The sequence below is a fragment of the Ranitomeya variabilis genome, chromosome 6 (genome assembly GCF_051348905.1).
Source record: "Ranitomeya variabilis isolate aRanVar5 chromosome 6, aRanVar5.hap1, whole genome shotgun sequence".
NCBI classification, from domain to species: domain Eukaryota; kingdom Metazoa; phylum Chordata; class Amphibia; order Anura; family Dendrobatidae; genus Ranitomeya; species Ranitomeya variabilis.
This window is the reverse complement of record NC_135237.1, coordinates 306,661,348-306,680,290: the sequence shown is the minus strand read 5'-3', so window position 1 is coordinate 306,680,290 and position 18,943 is coordinate 306,661,348. Positions and strand designations below refer to the sequence as shown.

General features: G+C 42.8%; 1 protein-coding gene across 2 annotated transcripts in view; it reads left to right on the top strand.

Moving 5' to 3' along the window:
* Window positions 1-18,943, top strand: part of LOC143782355 (cadherin-9-like) — a 343,076-nt gene that overhangs the window by 19,582 nt on the left and 304,551 nt on the right. The window lies entirely within an intron of this gene.

Below are 18,943 nucleotides of genomic sequence, written 5' to 3'. Positions count from 1 at the left end.
CCAAATTTTATACATCTTTCCATTGTCACTATATGTGGTAATAACTCAGGAAATCTAAAACTGATCCCAGTGGATCTGATGTTTTTTTGTGACATATTGCACTTCATGATATTGATAACATTTGTTCAATATGAGCTTATTTGTGAAAATATCGCAATTTTAGCAAAAACAATTCTTGTGGAGAACTGTGGTGAACTCACTGAGCTCAGCGCTGCACCATGAGACTTCTTCTCACTGCAGTTCAAGGCTCAGCTCACACTGAAGTTAGCTGGGATTGCAGCATCAGTGACCTGCGGTAACTTCGATTACATCAATTCTAGTCACTGAGGCTGTATTCATAGCAGCTCATTCTCACGTGATTTTCAGCCTAGACGGTTGCATCTTAGCACCATCCAGGTTCAAAACCAATTATTGTAGACATGGATTACTGGGTGAGACAGTATGTTGGACAGGTGAGGGATAGTGTCGCTTTTTTATTTTTGTTTATTTACAGGAAACTAGGGCTTCAATGGAGTGGGCATTGGGTGAGTATTTTTTGGTGCTTATTATTTTCTGTTTTTAAAGGCGACCGGGGTTTCAATTGAATGGTGTTAGGTGAGTATAACTGTTTATTTGTAAAACAGTGTGCATTTTTAATTCAAATAAAGGTTTTTATTCTGCGTGTTTTTTACAGACAAAATGACTATAGGGTTAGTAATGGAGAGACATATTACAGATGTCTCTCCATTACTAACTGCTGGGCTTGATATCACCTGAAAATACAAAGTTTACATCAACCCTACAAATATGAACCCCACTTGCCAACTCCCAATATCCATGGCTCCTTACTAGCTTGAGAATACAAGCCCACAGCTATCTGCTTTAGCAAGGCTGGTTGTCAAAAATGGGGGTCCCCATGCCATTTTTTAAAATTATTTATTTAAATAATTTTAAAAAATGGAGTGGGGACCACTCTATTCTTGATAACCAGTCATGATAAAGCTGATAGCTGAGCGTTGCAGCCCACAGCTCTCAGTTTTGCCATACTGGTTATCAAAAATAGAAATACCCAAGTCATTTAAAAAAAAAATTATTTATAGCCCATGCACCGGCTAATGAATTCTTCCATCGGCCACACCTGCTCTAGCTCTTATTAGCGGCAACAGGCATTAGATGACATCTTCTGACTCATGCAGCTCTCTGACTGGCGGTAATAATCTTACCGCCATACAGAGCGGCCGTTGTTTCTCACACTGTCAGGCAGATGACAGCATGGGAAACACCTAGCGTTCGGGTGCCAAACCCAAACAGTAGCATGGACTTCCTGGAGATGTTCGATACGGACCCTGAACTATTTGCTGTTCAGGTTCGCTCATCACTAGTTAGGATGTTAGAGAGGTTAAAATTTTAGCAGCAATTATTCATTTTTTAACCAAATTTACAAAACCTGTTTCTTTAGGGACCTATTCAGATTTCCATGGACTTTGAGGGATCTATATATTGCAAAATCTCCAGAATTTATACCATTTAAAAATCACTCTGCTGAAATGCTTTAAATCTGTTGTTAGGAAATGTTTTAACCCTTCATGCACTATACAGGATTTAATGCAAAGTGAAATGAAAAAAAAGTTAGCTTTCACCACTAAAATATCTTAAGCCCCAATTTCTTCACTTTTGCAAGAGGTAACACAAAAATGAGGACCCCACTGTTTGTTACCCATTTTCTTTTGAGTGCAATGATACCACACAGGTAGTTAAAAAGTTCAGTTTGGGTGCACGAACAGAAGGAGCAGTATTTGAAGTTTGTAACACAAATTGGCTAACCCTATTTTGGAAAATACATGGCTCAATGATTGTATCCAGTGGTATAGTGTAAGAATTTTAAACCCACAAATACTACACAGAATTTGATAATGTTAGGTCAATATATTAAATACGTCAACATGAACAAATATAAGTGGGCACCATCAACCAAAAATATAATTATACAGGAATCTTCTGATGCATGTCAAGGAAAGACATTGAACAGCAAAGTAAAAAAGGTACATGCATACAAGCAGGGATCACACAAATATTTTAAATAAAGATACAATTACCCAGAGACCAAATCTGACTAAAGTTAAATAACAAAATCAATACAAATGAGGACTATCTACTGAGCTGATGCTGCCAGCCCAACAGGCCCTGTGAAAAAAATCAGTGTAACATACATAGAACACCCCTATGCATGCAAGGTTACAATAAACCTATATGCAAAGCTTGTATTCATTCTATGAAATAAGGGCTGTGTTGGGTAAAGTCATGGTCATGGACAAAAATATAGAGACAATGGTCCATACTCAGCCCTGACACAGGCAGATGATCCCCCAATAAAAAGTCTGGCACAAAGGGTACATGAACCCACGCGTTCCGACACACACAGTGTCTTTTCAAGGTAGATGACCTACCTACCGGATTTGGTCTATGGGTATTTGAGAGCATTTAACTCATCATTATGGATCATTGTTTTGTGTGTAAATTATCCCAAGTGGACTTTTAAATGTTTTTATGCGTGTGTATTTTTTGGTCTTGAAAAATATGTATCTTTATTTTAAATATTTGGGTGATCCCTGCCTGTATGCATGTACATTTTTTGTTGTTGTTCATGTTCACATATTAAATATGTTGTCAATAGCTCGAACCCTCACCCCACATGTTTTTTGGCTGTTATCCAAAAAACAAGTGGAGATTGCCCATGTATATCAGTCAATCCTCACATGTTTTTTTGGGTGTCTAACAGCCACAAAACATGTGAGACGGGGACTCGAGCATGTCACTCGAGCACCCATGATACTCAATGCGTACCCGAGCAACCAACGCAAACTCAAGGAGCGAGCACTTGTGCTCAACACTAGTCATCATATCGTCATCATTTTTTACTACATTTTTAAAAAAGACCCAAGCCTATCCCCAACTACAACCCTAAGTCCAATCCCTAACCTTAAGAATAACCCGAACCCTAAGCCTAGCCCTAACCCAAACCTAACGGCAAAGAAAGAAAAAAATAAAAATTATAATTTTTTTGTAATCTGCCTAAAGAGATGATGGAGGATAGGTGATTTACTAATCATTTGGCTTTAGATCACTATGATAGGGTCTATCTCAGTGATAAAAAGTCAAGAACCAATAAGAAAAATCCCTGTAGTGGTCGGGTGCCAATCGGCAGATCTTGGTGGGTGAACTGCTCATGCGCTCTGAATTTTTCTTCATGGAGAGGAGGTGGAGAGCTGGTAGATGGAGCAGGAGGGCCTGGGGAATGGCAGAGGTACTGATGGGGGATTGGGGACACCATTTCTCTGTCCTCTGACATGTTATATTGTGTCAGAAGAGAGATAAATTAATTTAATAGCAGACACTTTTTTTGCGTGGTCGTGGACTGAAAAAACTTGGCTTGATTTTGTTCTGCTGGAGATCCTGGAGATCCTGCAGATTTTTGGACTCTTGGGGGGTGCTATACCCTTTCTGCTGATCACCATTTTAAACTGTCAAAGAGGTAATAAGGCCCCTTAGCAGCTGCCATTGTATTGCTTATTGACAGCGGCAGGGTATTGCACATGCACTCCCCCATTCTAATTTATTGAGAGTGGATGTGCAGTGTCTAGCTATAGCTACTATACAGCTGTCAAAGCTGTGCTGTGTAACTTCGTAACTGAGCGTTTCTTCAGCTTCCAGCACTGTGAACATATGATTGATGATAATGTCAGGTGTCCCACCCCCACGATAAGAAAATGATGAATTATCCTAAGGATAGGCCATGAATATAAAAGCCCTGGGTGACGTTTTTAAATAGGTCAAAGCAAAACAAAGGTCCATCAAGTTCAACCTTTTCAAACCAACTATACATTATCCGTCACTAGATTTATAACCCACAATGTCATTCATTATGAAAACAACACCCAAAGGTTATGGCATATGTAGAGATGGGTGAACTCGAACAGTAACATTCGGGGTCAATTCCAAACACCTAGTGTTTAGGCAGGGACCCTGAACATGGACTTCTCCAAGAAGTCTGTGTTATTGTTTGGGTTTGCCACCCTGAACATTAAGTGTTTCCCACACTGTCGTCTGCTTGCCAGCATAAGAAACACTGATGGCTCTGATTGGTGATAAGATTATTATTGCCGGTCAGAGATCCGCAATTCCCATGATGTCAGATGACAGCGTGAGCCAGCAGCTGTTACTGGCGGCAAAAAGTTTACTGCCAGCCACAGGCATTGGATGATGACAGAGTACTATTCCCATCAGCCTACACCTGCTATTCCTGATAAATGTCTTTTCAAAGTCCAGATAAATCACATCAGCTGCATTTCCAACATCCAGATTTAATATTACATCCTCATAGAAATCCAGGATGTTGGTCAGACATGACTTATCTATCGTGAATCCATTGACTTATCTATTGTGAATCCATGCTGATTGTCAGTTATTGTATTATTCCATATACAGTGCCTTGCAAAAGTATTCGGCTCCCTGGAACTTTTGACCCCTTTTCCCACATATCATGCTTCAAACACAAATGGAACACAATTGTGAAGTTGAACAAAATTTATTGGTTATTTAAAATTTTGGGGGAAATTCAAAAACTGAAAAGTGGGACGTGCAATATTATTCGGCCCCTTTAACTTAATACTTTGTTGTGCCACCTTTTGCTGCGAATACAGCTGCAAGTCATTTGGGGTATGTTTCTATCAGTTTTGTACATCGAGAGACTGAAATTCTTGCCCATTCTTCCTTGGCAATGTCAGTGCAGCAAATTCACTTCTGAAGATCATTGTGGATCTCTGAATGACCCAATGTTGTCCTAAATGCCTAATGATGATAAATATAATCCACCTGTGTGTAATCAACTCTCCGTATAATTGCACCTGCTCTGTGATAGTCTCAGGGTTCAGTTTGAAGCACAGATAGCATCATGAAGACCAAGGAACACAACAGGCAGGTCTACAAAATGATTTCCAAAACTTTAAACATACCAAGGAGCACTGTGCAAGTGATCATATTGAAATGTAAGGAATATCATACCACTGCAAATCTACCAAGACCCAGCTGTCCCTCTAAACTTTCATCTCAAACAAGGAGAAGACTGATCAGAGATGTAGCCAAGAGGTCCATGATCACTCTAGATGAACTGCACAGATCTACAGCTGAGGTGGGACAGTCTGTCCATAGAACAACAATCAGTCGTACACTGCACAAATCTGGCCTTTATGAAGAGTGGCAAGAAAAAAGGCAATTCTAAAAGATATCAATAAAAAGTGTTGTTTAAAGTTTGCAACAAGCCACCTGGGAGACACATCAAACATGTGGAAGAAGGTGCTCTGGTAAGATGAAAACAGAATCAAACTTTTTGGCAACAATGTCAAACGATATGTTTGGTGTAAAGGCAACACAGCTCATCACCCTGAACACACCATCCCCACTGTAAAACATGGTGGTGGCAGCATCATGGTTTGGGCCTGCTTTTCTTCAGCAGGGACAGGGAAGATGGTTAAAATTGATGGGAAGATGGATGGAGCCAAATACAGGACCATTCTTGAAGAAAACCTGTTGAAGTCTGCAAAATACCTGAGACTGGGACGGAGATTTGTCTTCCAACAAGACAATGATCCTAAGCAGAAAGCAAAATATACAATTAAATGGTTCACAAATAAACATATCCAGGTGTTAGATTGGCCAAGTCAAAGTCCAGACCTCAACCCAATCGAGAATCTGTGGAAAGATCTGAAAATTGCTGTTCACAAATGATCTCCATCAAACCTCACTGAGCTCGAGCTGTTTGCCAAGGAAGACTGGGCAAGAATTTCAGTCTCTCGATGTACAAAACTGATAGAGACATACCCCAAGTGACTTGCAGCTGTAATCGCAGCAAAAGGTGGCACAACAAAGTATTAAGTTAAAGGGGATGAATAATATTGCACACCCCACTTTTCAGTTTTGGAATTTCCACAAAAAATTTAAATAACCAATAAATTTCCTTCATCTTCACCATTGTGTTCCACTTATTGTTAATTCTTAAAAAAAAATTACATTTGGTATCTTTATGTTTGAAGTTTGATACGTGGAAAAAGGTTGAAAAGTTCCGGGGAGCTAAATACTTTTGCAAGGCACTGTATAAAGAAAGAAGGATGGCACTCACCGGTCAAAAAATCCAATGTTTATTTAAAACTTTAAAACATCTTTGGCAGGACAGTTGAGAGCGGAGTGTGAGGACGAAGGCCATATCGTGCGATTGCCCTTCTATGGGTTAGTGACCATTAGAAGCGCAATCATGTGAAACAGCCATCGTCCTCACACTCCACTTTCCACTGTCCTTCCAAAGATGTTTTAAAATTTGAAATAAACATTGGACTCTTTGACCGGTGAGTGCCATCCTTCTTTCTTTATATATGGACTAATCAGTGCTGATTTTACTTTGATGAGCACCCGAGAGTCTGGACAAATATGCCGAAAGCGTCCCTGCTCCTGCATCGTGCAAGATGTGTTCAAGGTGCCACAGCAGTGCAGATCATTGTGCTCTTGTTGTGGACTAATTCAGTTATTGTATTATTCTCTTCAGTATACCATATTTTCCAGTGTATAAGACACACTTTTCCCAAAAAAATTTGGGAGTAAAATGGGGGTGCATCTTATAGTCTGAGTGTAGCTTACTGTGGGTTGCAGCGACAGTTGTGGAGCGGGATCACAACAGTCAGGGTCACTGCTACAGGAGTCCTGTAGGCCCTCTGCTGGGAGGAGGGGGTATTCCGGCAGTGCAAGAAAGGAGCCATTGATGTCCCATTGCTACTGAAAATATGAAGGTCTCGAAAAGTCTACTTACATTGCATTTCTGTTTGTGGCATTTTGGAGGAGTTTTGAGACTTTGTGGCACTTTTTTCTTTTCCAAAAAAAAATATCCTTACAGCATTCTTCTGCCATTTTTTCAATAAGTTTGTCTATAGGACATGTAAAAACAGAAAAAATGCATTTAAAAATTTTAACTAAATTAACAATATGCACAACACAAGCAGTTTGAATCAAAGAAAGGTGCTGTTCTTTTCTTTTTATTCAATTCCTGGTTTAGGTTTTCACAGTAAAGGCATCAGTGCATCGTCGGCCATATGTGTCATGCTCCCTACAGCCAAAGTTTCCCTGTCTCCCCATGATGATGACTTTCCATCTCCTCCTTTTTCTCCTCTTTCCCCTCCTCAGCCCATCCTCGTAGGAGAGATGGGACAAAGGTTGTGTGGGTACTTGCCTCTTTGCATTAGCCAGCAACTCCTGTTCCTCCTTTTTTCTCTGTGTCCTCCTCCTCAGCTTCCACCTCCTTCTTGTTACTCAATCCATGCTGAGCAGATGAGATGAGGCTGGACTGGGTAGTATCTCCCTGTCTCATGTCATCCTCCATCTCCACCTGGTCCACAAACATAGCTTCATGTTTAATTGTGAGCAGCATCTATTTGAGTAGGCACAGAAGCTGGATTGTTGCACTGATTATGGCATCGTTGCTGCTCATCATCTTTGCGTAGTCTTTAAAGTCTTGGAGAACTGCACAAATGTCAGTCATACATGCCCACTCTTCAGTTGTTAAATGCGAAGGCTGACCAGAATCCTGACTGGCGTATTGGTGCTGATAATCAACAATTGGCTTCTGCTGCTCACAAAGCCTTGTCAGCCAACATGTGAAGTATGGAGTTCCAGCAAGTGGGAAGGTCGCACACGAGCCTGTGAGCTGGCACTTGCATGCTCTGCTGCAGCACATAAAGATTGACGGCAGCTGTAGCCAACTTTCAGAATTGGGCGCTGTTGCGGCGCAGCTTGACACGAAGCTCTGGCATATTTGTGAAGGTTTTAAGATACTGCTGAACTACCAAGTTGAGCACGTGTGGCAAGCATGGTATGTCTGTGAGCCTGCCAAACTTCAGGTTACGTCCACTATCACACAGGACCATGCCTGGTTATAAGTTCAGTAGCATAAGCCAAATATCTGTTGGGTCTGTTATTCCTTTAATTAACTCTGCTGTGGTGTGTGGTTTGTCTCCTATACAAATCCACTTCAGCAGAGCTTGTTGCTGCTTTGATGAGGCACTGCTACAGAGCTTCAAGCTTCCGGCTGATTTGAACGACGTGCTCTGAGATAATACATCGGAGTTGGAGGATGAGGAGAAACAGAATGGGGTGCAGGAACTGATTTATGAGGTGGAATACACCCTGATAGAAGTAAGGCCAGCAATCCCTGGCGTGGAAGCACACATGCCCAGACATAGTGGGACTTGGCCCCAGCCTCCAAAATGTTCACTTAGTTTGCAGTCAGTGAAATGTGGAGTCCCTGGCCACAAGCACTTGTGCACGTGTTGGTCATTAAGTGGACAATTCCTGTAACTGTGTTGTATGGGCATGGGTTATGTTGCTGGCCACATGCTGATACAAAGTTGGGATGCCACACTGTCTGAAAAAGTGGCAGGTGGAGACCGAGTACTGAAGGACGAAATCCTACAGGGCAACATTTCCACAGCCAGCGGCCTGGAATTGTGTCCATTGAGCCGCTGGACCTGTGGCTGGAAACATTCTCTTTCATTCCAAGGTCTGGGGTAGAGACAGCAAGCTGAATTCTGTGCTGGCACAAGGATTTGGAATTGCCTGATGATGATAAAGCAGAATGTGTAAAGGTACCTTCACACGAAGCGACGCTGCAGCGATAGCGACAACGATGTCGATCGCTGCAGCGTCGCTGTTTGGTCGCTGGAGAGCTGTCACACAGACCGCTCTCCAGCGATCAACTATGCCGAGGTCCCCTGGTAACCAGGGTAAACATCGGGTAACTAAGCGCAGGGCCGCGCTTAGTAACCCGATGTTTACCCTGGTTACCAGCGTAAAATCTAAAAAAAACAAACAGCACATACTTACATTCACGTCCCCCTGCGTCCACTTCCTGACTGACTGAGCGCCGTACAGTGAGAGCAGAGCGGTGACGTCACCGCTGTGCTGCTTTCACTTTCACTTTGCGGCGCTGAGTCAGAGGAGGAAGCAGACTGCAGGGGACGCAATGTGAGTATGTGCTGTTTGTTTTTTTTACATTTTACGCTAGTAACCAGGGTAAACATCGGGTAACTAAGCGCGGCCCTGCGCTTAGTAACCCGATGTTTACCCTGGTTACCAGTGTAAAATATCGCTGGTATCGTTGCTTTTGCTTTCAAACACAACGATACACAGCGATCGGACGACCAAATAAAGTTCTGGACTTTATTCAGCGACCAGCGACATCACAGCAGGATCCTGATCGCTGCTGCGTGTCAAACGAAACGATATCGCTAGCGAGGACGCTGCAACGTCACGGATTGCTAGCGATATCGTTATAATGTCGTTTCGTGTGAAGGTACCTTAAGGATAGCTGCAGGCACCTAGGGAACACTTAACTCTTTGAAGGACAAATTCAGGAGTGTTTGTGCTCTGCTGAACAGTTGCCAGTCTTTGTCCCTTTGGTTACACCAGTGCCTCTTCCAGCCTGTTTTGGTGCTGCATATTTCTTTCTCTCAGCGCTATTGGCCTCGCTGTGCATGCTAGATTCTCAGGTTGGGTTGGTTACTTTGCAATTCACGACTTCCTCTTCCATCGCTGCAACCTGGTTCTTCTGACTTTGTGACTTAACAGCAATAAGCTGATTTATCGAAAACTGTGTCTCATCAAAGAAAAAATTTGTTGTCCCCACCATCATCTTCTTGTGGCCGTGGTTGCTCTATGTTTTGTGCATCACTAAACAGCATGTCCTCCTGTCCCTCTTGGAACATGCAGGATGAGGAGCTACAATCATTAAATTATATATACACAGAAATTTGCTCGATATTATACCTCAGTATATTTCCCCCTAGGGGACACTGTACCATTAACAATAAGATATATCACAGAATGGCGTGATCAATAAATACACTGATCCCAACCATGGTACTGTTATAAAACAACTTTTACTAGAATAATTCCTTATAAAAACAGCATATTACTACTACTACAAGAAAGGGTACTGGAACCACAAAAAAGGGACAGCTCTGCCATAGGTCAATCCAAATTACATGCTGGCTTAAGCACCAAATGTTTTAATGGCTGCCACAGTTGTATAGCTTTTATGAATAATTCATATGATGTAATAACATTTAGGGGTAAATGTATACATTTGCCCATATGAGCATGTCATTATCTAGGTGGCTACACGCTAATCCTCTTAATCTCATCAAATGTTCCCCCACATAAAGAAAACATACAACTGTCTATATGTTAAAAGGCATACATATTTGTGAGCCACATGGGAATGATCCTCGGCGTCCCTCTGCCCCGATGCGCGTTTCACACCGCTTCTTCAGCGGCTTCTTCTAATGGCAGCCATTAAAACATTTGGTGCTTAAGCCAGCATGTAATTTGGATTGACCTATGGCAGAGTTATCCCTTTTTTGTGGTTCCAGTACCCTTTCTTGTAGTAGTAGTAATATGCTGTTTTTATAAGGAATTATTCTAATAAAAGTTGTTTTATAACAGTACCATGGTTGGGATCAGTGTATTTATTGATCACGCCATTCTGTGATATATAATCATTAAATTATGTTGTAAAGGGCTCCTCGGAGTGTCCTACTGTGGAATCACTAGATCCTGGGACTCAACATGGTGTTAGGAAGGAGGTTCTGGCTGAGGATTAAGTGATCAAGACTGTTGGCTGGTGAGACTGCACCATGTGGAAGACTTGGTGGTGCTGCCAAGCATGCTGGAAGCATTAACTGCTATTCAACTGACCACCTGTCTGTATTTCTCTGGCTTCAGACATTGTGTACCCTGCCACCCTGCAAAGTGGGATGGGAAACTATATGTCGCTGATGGGTATGTTTATTGTGCTCCAGCAACAGGTGTACTTGTACCTGTCCCACATTCTTGGCGTCTGCGTGCACCATCATCAGCACTTCCACTTGTCATCCCTTACCGCACACCTTATACATTTTCTAATTGCAAAGTCTCTTTAAACAATAGAGCATGTAATCCTGTATTGATGAGTAATAGCATCAAAAATAATTTTTTCAAAGCTTTTTGGATGGGTTAGGTATGACAGAAATGTACACCATAGAACATAATACTCTATGGGTGAGTAATTTAACCCCCACAAATTTTTAATCGCCTTTTGGAGTGTTAGATACCTCACCCCACAGAATACTTTATGGCTGAGAAATTTATCACAGCAAAATTTTTAAATGATTTTTTAGATTGATAGATTTCACAGAAATGTTTCCCAGACCAAAAAATGCTGTATGGGTGAAAAATGTAACCAATCAAAATTTTCAAGCGCTTTTTTGTACTGATATATATCACAGTAATGTATGCTTTTTTGATTGCTATTAGTATTGAGCATTCCGATACTGCAAATATCGGGTATCGGCCGATATTCGCTGTATCGGAATTCCGATACCGAGTTCCGATATTGTTGCGATATCGGATACCGTAATCTGAAGTTTCCCACAGTTCACAAATTCAGTATAATTGAGTGTGGGCGTTGCGTGGGCGGAGACTGCGTGTCTCTGTGCGGGCGGGGTCTGTGCGGGACCGTGGGTGGTCTGTGCGTGGCTGCCGGGGGGTCTGTACGGCCTGCCGGGGGACTGTGAAGCCTCTTTGGGGTCTGTATGGCCTGCCGGGGGTCTGTGCGGCCTCTCTGGGGTCTGTGCGGCTTGCCGGGGGGGTCTGTGCGGCCTCTCTGGGGTCAGTACTGCCTGCCGGGAGTCTGTACGGCCTGACGGGGGGTCTGTGCGGCTTGCCAGGGTGTCTGTACAGCCTGCCGGGGGTCTTTGTGTCTGTGCAGGCATCGTCCGATGGGACTACAAGTCCCATCGGGCTATGCCTGCTACAATGACAGGGATTAACACATTAGCAAATGATGGTACAGTAGTAGTCCCATCATCCGGCTAATGTGTTGAATGTAAAAAAAAACAACTCCATACATACTCCATACATGCTACATACATGCTACATACATGCTACATACATACATTCCACATGCATACTACATACATACATGCTACATATTACATACATGCTACATACATGCTACATACATGCTACATGCCACATACATGCTATATACATGCTACATACATGCTACATGCTACATACATGCTACATACATGCTACAAGCTACATACATGCTACATACATGCTACATACATGTTACACACATGCTACATACATGCTACATACATGCTACATACATGCTACATACATACATTCCACATGCATACTACATACATGCTACATATTACATACATGCTACATACATGCTACATGCCACATACATGCTATATACATGCTACATACATGCTACATGCTACATACATGCTACATACATGCTACAAGCTACATACATGCTACATACATGCTACATACATGTTACATACATGCTACATACATGTTACATACATGCTACATACATGCTACATACATGCTACATACATGCTACATACATACTACATACATGCTACATACATGCTACATACATACTGCATACACACTACATACATACATACTACATACATACTACATACAGTACATTCATACATTACATACATGATATACATATAGACATACAGTACATTAAACATAGATTACATACTCACCGTTACTTGTCATTTTGATCCCCGAAGCCAGTGTCAACCTGTAAAATATATGAAAAAAACAAACAACCAATATACTCCCTGTCCACAGAAATCCACAAGTGTCCCACGACGATCTCCCGTGGAGAACGGCAGCAGCAGCTGATGTGACTGCTCTCCACGCTCTCCAGGGGCTTCAGGAACACAATGATGGGAGGAAGGTATTCCTCCGCCACTGTAAAAAAAAAGTCCCTAGTCTGACTTATGGCATTGCTGTATGAGAAATTTTCCCAGGCAGCAATTGCCACAAAGTAAGACTGTGAACTATAGTAACCTCAGTGATGCACTGCAGGAGCCATTGTCTCCTGTCAATGTGTCACTGAGGGTTCTATAGAGCAATGACATCACCCAATGTCACTGTTCTATAGGGGAGATCATCATGGGACACTCGTTATTAATTGGACTACGGCAGACAGGTAGTATACGTTTTATTATTTTACGTTTTTTGCAGGCGCTGAAGTATGGTAAGTATGGTGAAATGAAGAATATTAAAATACTTTTTCCTAATGTGTGTTTGTTTTATTAACCCTTTCTTACTGTTGGATTAATAACGGATAGGCGTCTTATTGACGCCTCTCCATTATTAAACCGGCTTAATGTCACCTTACAATAGCAAGGTGACATTAACCTCTTATTACCCCATATCCCACCGCTACACGGGAGTGGGAAGAGAGGGGCTAAGTGGCATCTTACATATGCGCCATTTCCGGGGCGGCTGCGGACTGGTATGTGTAGCCGGGGGGTGCCAATATCCATGGCTCCTCTCTAGGCTATGAATATTAGCCCGCAGCTGTCTGCGTAGCCTTTCTGGCTATAAAACATAGGGGAACCCAATGTCATTTTTTTGGGGTCCCCCTATTTTAATAGCCAGTAAAGGCTACGCAGACAGCTGCGGGCTGATATTCATAGCAGGCTACAAATATTGGCCCCTGGCCGTCGGCTTTCCCCCTCTGGCGCAGAAAATTGTGCGAGAGCCCACGCCGTTTTTTTCCGTTTTTTTTTTTTTTTTTTAATTCAATGCTCATAAAGGCCTCTTTCACACTTGCGTCGGTACGGGTCCGTCGCTATGAGTCGGTCCGATGTACCGACGCACGTTGTGAAATTTGTGCACGACGTGGGCAGCGGATGCAGTTTTTCAATGCATCCGCTGCCCATTCTGAAATCCGGGGAGGAGGGGGCAGAGTTTCTGCCGCGCAAGCACGGTAGAAAATGGCGGACGCGACAGACAAAAAAATGTTCACTTGAACGTTTTTTTGTGCTGACGGGCCACCAAAACACGACGGATCCATTGCACTATGGACACGACGTGTGGCCATCCGTCGCGATCCATCGCTAATACAAGTCTATGGGAAAAAAACGCATCCTGCGAGCACATTTGCAGGATCCGTTTTTTTCCCAAAACGACGGATTGCGACAAATCGCTAAAAACACAAGTGTGAAAGTAGCCTAAGGCTAGGTTCACATTGCAATAGTGTAGTCCGTTCAGCGCATACGCTAACGGACTGCGCTAACACAAGTGCCGACTTTGGCACAGCGCTAGCGCAGATGGAGCATCTGCTAGCTCCATCTGCGCTAGCAGTGACGGACCCGGAAATGCTGCAGCCCGCATCTCGGGTCCGTCTCTCAATGACAGCACATCGCCTTGCACACGCCCATTGTGGGCGTGCGCTAGCGATGCGTCCAACATTGCTTTCAATGGCGGCGTTAACGGACTACGTTACACCGCATTATGCTGCTGTGTAATGCAGTCCGTTTAACATACAGCCATAACGCAATGTGAACCCAGCCTTAGAAACATCGGCCTTTCTATTATATATTTATGGATATATCTATAGATATATTTATAGATAAATATATCTATAGACACATAGAAGTATCTATCCATATATCTGGCTGCTTTCACACATCAGGTTTTTGCCGTCAGGCACAATCCGGCAAGTTTTGGAAAAAACAGATCCTTTTTTTCCGCCGGATCCATTTTTTTCCACCGGATCCGTATTTTCCACTGGATCCGTTTTTTTCTAACGGATCTGATTTTTTTCCGGCAGATCTGTTTTTTTCCACTGGATCTGTTTTTTTCCGCCAGATCTGATTTTTTCCACTGGATCTGTTTTTTCCGCCGGATCCGTTTTTTTCCGCCGGATCCGTTTTTTTCCGCCAGATTTGTTTTTTTTCTCATAGAGTTGTATTAACGCCAGATTGCGCCTGATGGCCACACATTTCATCCTTTTTTGCAGGAGCCATCAAAAAAGCTGTTTCCGCCAGACAGAAAACACATACAGAGGAACAGATTTTCTGTCCGGCGAAAAAATGCACAGCAACGGATCCAGCAAAAAACGGATGAAACTGAGATGTGAAATGATGAATCCGGCCTCCAAATCCATTTTTTCATGCATGTTTCCATTCAAATCATGCACATTTTCCGTTTATTTATTTATTTCCAAAAACTACATCAAAACCGGTCAAAAAACGGAACGAAAACTGCATCAAAAACAGCATAAAAAACAGCATCAAAAATCACATCAAAAACTGCATCAAAAACCGCACCAAAAACTGCACCAAAAACCAGCATCAAAACCTGCACCAAAAACTGCACCAAAAACTACATGTCGTGTTTTGGCGGACCGTCGGCAAGAAAAAACATTCAAGTGAACATTTTTTTGTCCATCGCGTCCACTATTTTTTACCGCGCAAGCGTGGCAGAAACTCCACCCCCTCCTCTCTGGACTTCAGAATGGGCAGTGGATGCATTGAAAAACTGCATCTGCTGCCCACGTCATGCACAAATTTCACAACGTGCGTAGGTACGTCGGCCCGAAGCATAGCGACGGACCCGTACCGACGCAAGTGTGAAGGAGGCCTTTGTGAGCGTTGAATTAAAAAAAAAAAAAAAATCCGGAAAAAAACGGCGTGGGCTCCCGCACAATTTTCTGCGCCAGAGGGTGAAAGCCGACGGCCGGGGGCCAATATTTGTAGCCTGCAATGAATATCAACCCCCAGCTGTCTGCGTAGCCTTTACTGGCTATTAAAATAGGGGGACCCCCAAAAAAATGACGTGGGGTCCCCCTATATTTTATAGCCAGAAAGGCTACACAGACAGCTGCGGGCTGATATTCATAGCCTAGAGAGGGGCCATGGATATTGGCACCCACCGGCTACAAATACCAGTCCGCAGCCGCCCCGGAAATGGCGCATCTGTAAGATGCGCCAATTCCGGCACTTAGCCCCTCTCTTCCCACTCCCGTGTAGCGGTGGGATATGGGATAATAAGGGGTTAATGTCACCTTGCTATTGTAAGGTGACATTAAGCCGGGTTAATAACGGAGAGGCGTCAATAAGACGCCTATCCGTTATTAATCCAACAGTAAGAAAGGGTTAATAAAACACACACATTAGGAAAAAGTATTTTAATATTCTTCATTTCACCATACTTACCATACTTCAGCGCCTGCAAAAAACGTAAAATAATAAACCGTATATTACCTGTCCGCCGTAGTCCAATTAATAACGAGTGTCCCACGACGATCTCCCCTACAGAACAATGACATTGGGTGATGTCACTGCTCTATAGGACCCTCAGTGACACACTGACAGGAGACAATGGCTCCTGCAGTGCATCACTGAGGTTACCTGAGTTCAAAGTCTTACTTTATGGCAATTGCTGCCTGGGAAAATTTCTCATACAGCAATGCCATAAGTCAGGCTTTTTTTACAGCGGTGGAGGAATACCTTCCTCCCGTCATTGTGTTTCTGGGGCCCCTGGAGAGCGGTCGCACCAGCTGTTGCTGCTGCTCTCCACGGGAGATAGTCGTGGGACACTCGTGGATTTCTGCGGACAGGGAGTATATTGGTTGTTTGTTTTTTTCATATTTTTTACAGATTGACACTGGCTTCAGGGATCAAAATGACAAGTAATGGTGAGTATGTAATCTATGTTTAATGTACTGTATGTCTATATGTAAGTCATGTATGTAATGTATGAATGTATTGTATGTATGTAGTATATATGTATGTATGCAGTATGCATGTAGTATGTATGTATGTAGCATGTATGTAGCATGTAGTATGTATGTAGCATGTATGTAGTATGTAGTATTTATGTATGTAGTATGTATGTAGCATGTATGTAGCATGTATGTAGCATGTATGTAGCATGTATGTAGAATGTATGTATGTAGCATGTATGTAGCATGTATGTAGAATGTATAAAGAATGTATGTATGTAGCATGTATGTAGTATGTATGTAGCATGTATGTAGCATGTATGGAGTATGTATGGAGTATTTTTATTTTTTTTTTGCATTCAACACATTAGCCGGATAATGGGACTACTACTGTACCATCATTGGCTAATGTGTCAATCACTGTCATTGTAGCAGACATAGCCCGATGCGACTTGTAGTCCCATCGGATGATGCCTGCACAGACACAAAGACCCCCAGCAGGCCGTACAGACCCCCCGGCAAGCCACACAGACCCCGAAGAGCCCGCACAGACCCCCCGGCAAGCTGTACAGACCCCGGAGAGACCGCACAGAACCCCCGGCAGGCCGTACAGGCCCCAGAGAGGCCACACAGACCCCCTGGCAAGCCTGTCAGACCCCGGAGAGGCCGCACAGACCCGCCGGCAAGCCGCACAGACCCCGGAGAGGCCGCACAGACCCCCAGCAGGCTGTACAGACCCCCTGGCAGGCACGCAGAGACCACCCACGGTCCCGCACAGACCCCGCACACACAGACACTCACAGCGTCCGCCCATGCACCGCACCACACTCTTCCCCCCTCCGGAACAGCATATAGAAAAGGGCTTATTTGCATTCCGATATTTGTGTCCCATTGACTTGCATTGGTATCGGGTATCGGTATCGGCGACATCCGATATTTTTTGGATATCGGCCGATCCAATCCGATACCGATACTTTTGAATATCGGAAGGTATCGCTCAACACTAATTGGTATATATCATGAAAAAGTATCCTAGACTTCAGAATAGTGTACAGGTGAGAAATTTAACCCAATACAATTTTGAAATGCTTTTTTTGTTGTGTTAGATATTGCACAAATATACCCAAGACAATGGAATAGTGTATTGCTGAGAAATGTAATTCAGAAACATTTTTAAACACTTTTTTGGACTGATACACACGCTTTAAATAAAATTAGAGTAAAATTAAAAAGCTAATTTATTTCAGTTCTGCAATACAAAAAGTGAAACTCATATATTATATAGAGTCATTACAAACAGAGTGATCTATTTCAAGTGTTTAGTTCTGTTAATGTTGATGATTATGGCTTTCAGCCAATGAAAAGCCAAAAGTCATTATCTCAGAAAATTAGAACACTTTATAACACCAGCTTGAAAAATGATTGTAAACTTCAAAGTGTTAGCCTACTGAAATGTATGTTCAGTAAAGGCACTCAAAACTTGATTGGGGCTCCTTTTTCATCAATTACTACATCAATGCAGCGTGACATGGAGGTGATCAGCCTGTGGCACTGAAGTGTTATGGAAGCCCAGGTTTCTTTGATAGCAGCCTTCAGCTTGTCTGCATTTTTGGGTCTGGTGTCTCTCATTTTCCATTTGACAATACCTATGGGGTTAAGGTCAGGTGATATTACTGGCCAATCAAGCACAGTGATACTGTTGTTTTTTTAACCAGGTATTGGTACTTTTGTCAGTGTGGACAGGTGCCAAGTCCTGCTGGAGAATGAAATTTCCACCTCCATGCTTCCATCTGCTGACAAGCTTTTTGAAGTGCTCTAAAATTTCCTGGTAGACAGCTGTGCTGACTTTGGTCTTCATAAAACACAATGGACCTTCACCAGCAGATGACATGGCTCCCCATACCATCACTGATTGTGGATACTTCACACTAGACCTCAAGCAGCTTGGACTGTGCACCTCTCCACTCTTCCTCCAGTCTCTGGGACCTTGATTTCCAAATGAAATGCAAAGTTTACTTTTATCTGAAAACAACACCTTGGACCATGGAGCAAAAGTCCAATTCTTTTTCTCCTTGGCCCAGGTAAGACACTTTTGGTGTTGTCTATTGGTCATGAATGGCTTGACACAAGAAATGCAACACTTGTAACACATGTCCTGGATACCTCTGTGTGTGGTGGCTCTTGAAGTACTGACAGCAGCAGCAGTCCACTACTTGTGAATCTCTCCCAAATTTGGGGGATTTTCTTAGCAATCTTTTCAAGGCTGCAGTTATCCCGGTTGCTTGTTCACCTTTTTCTACCACATTTTTGTATTTCAATCAATTTTTC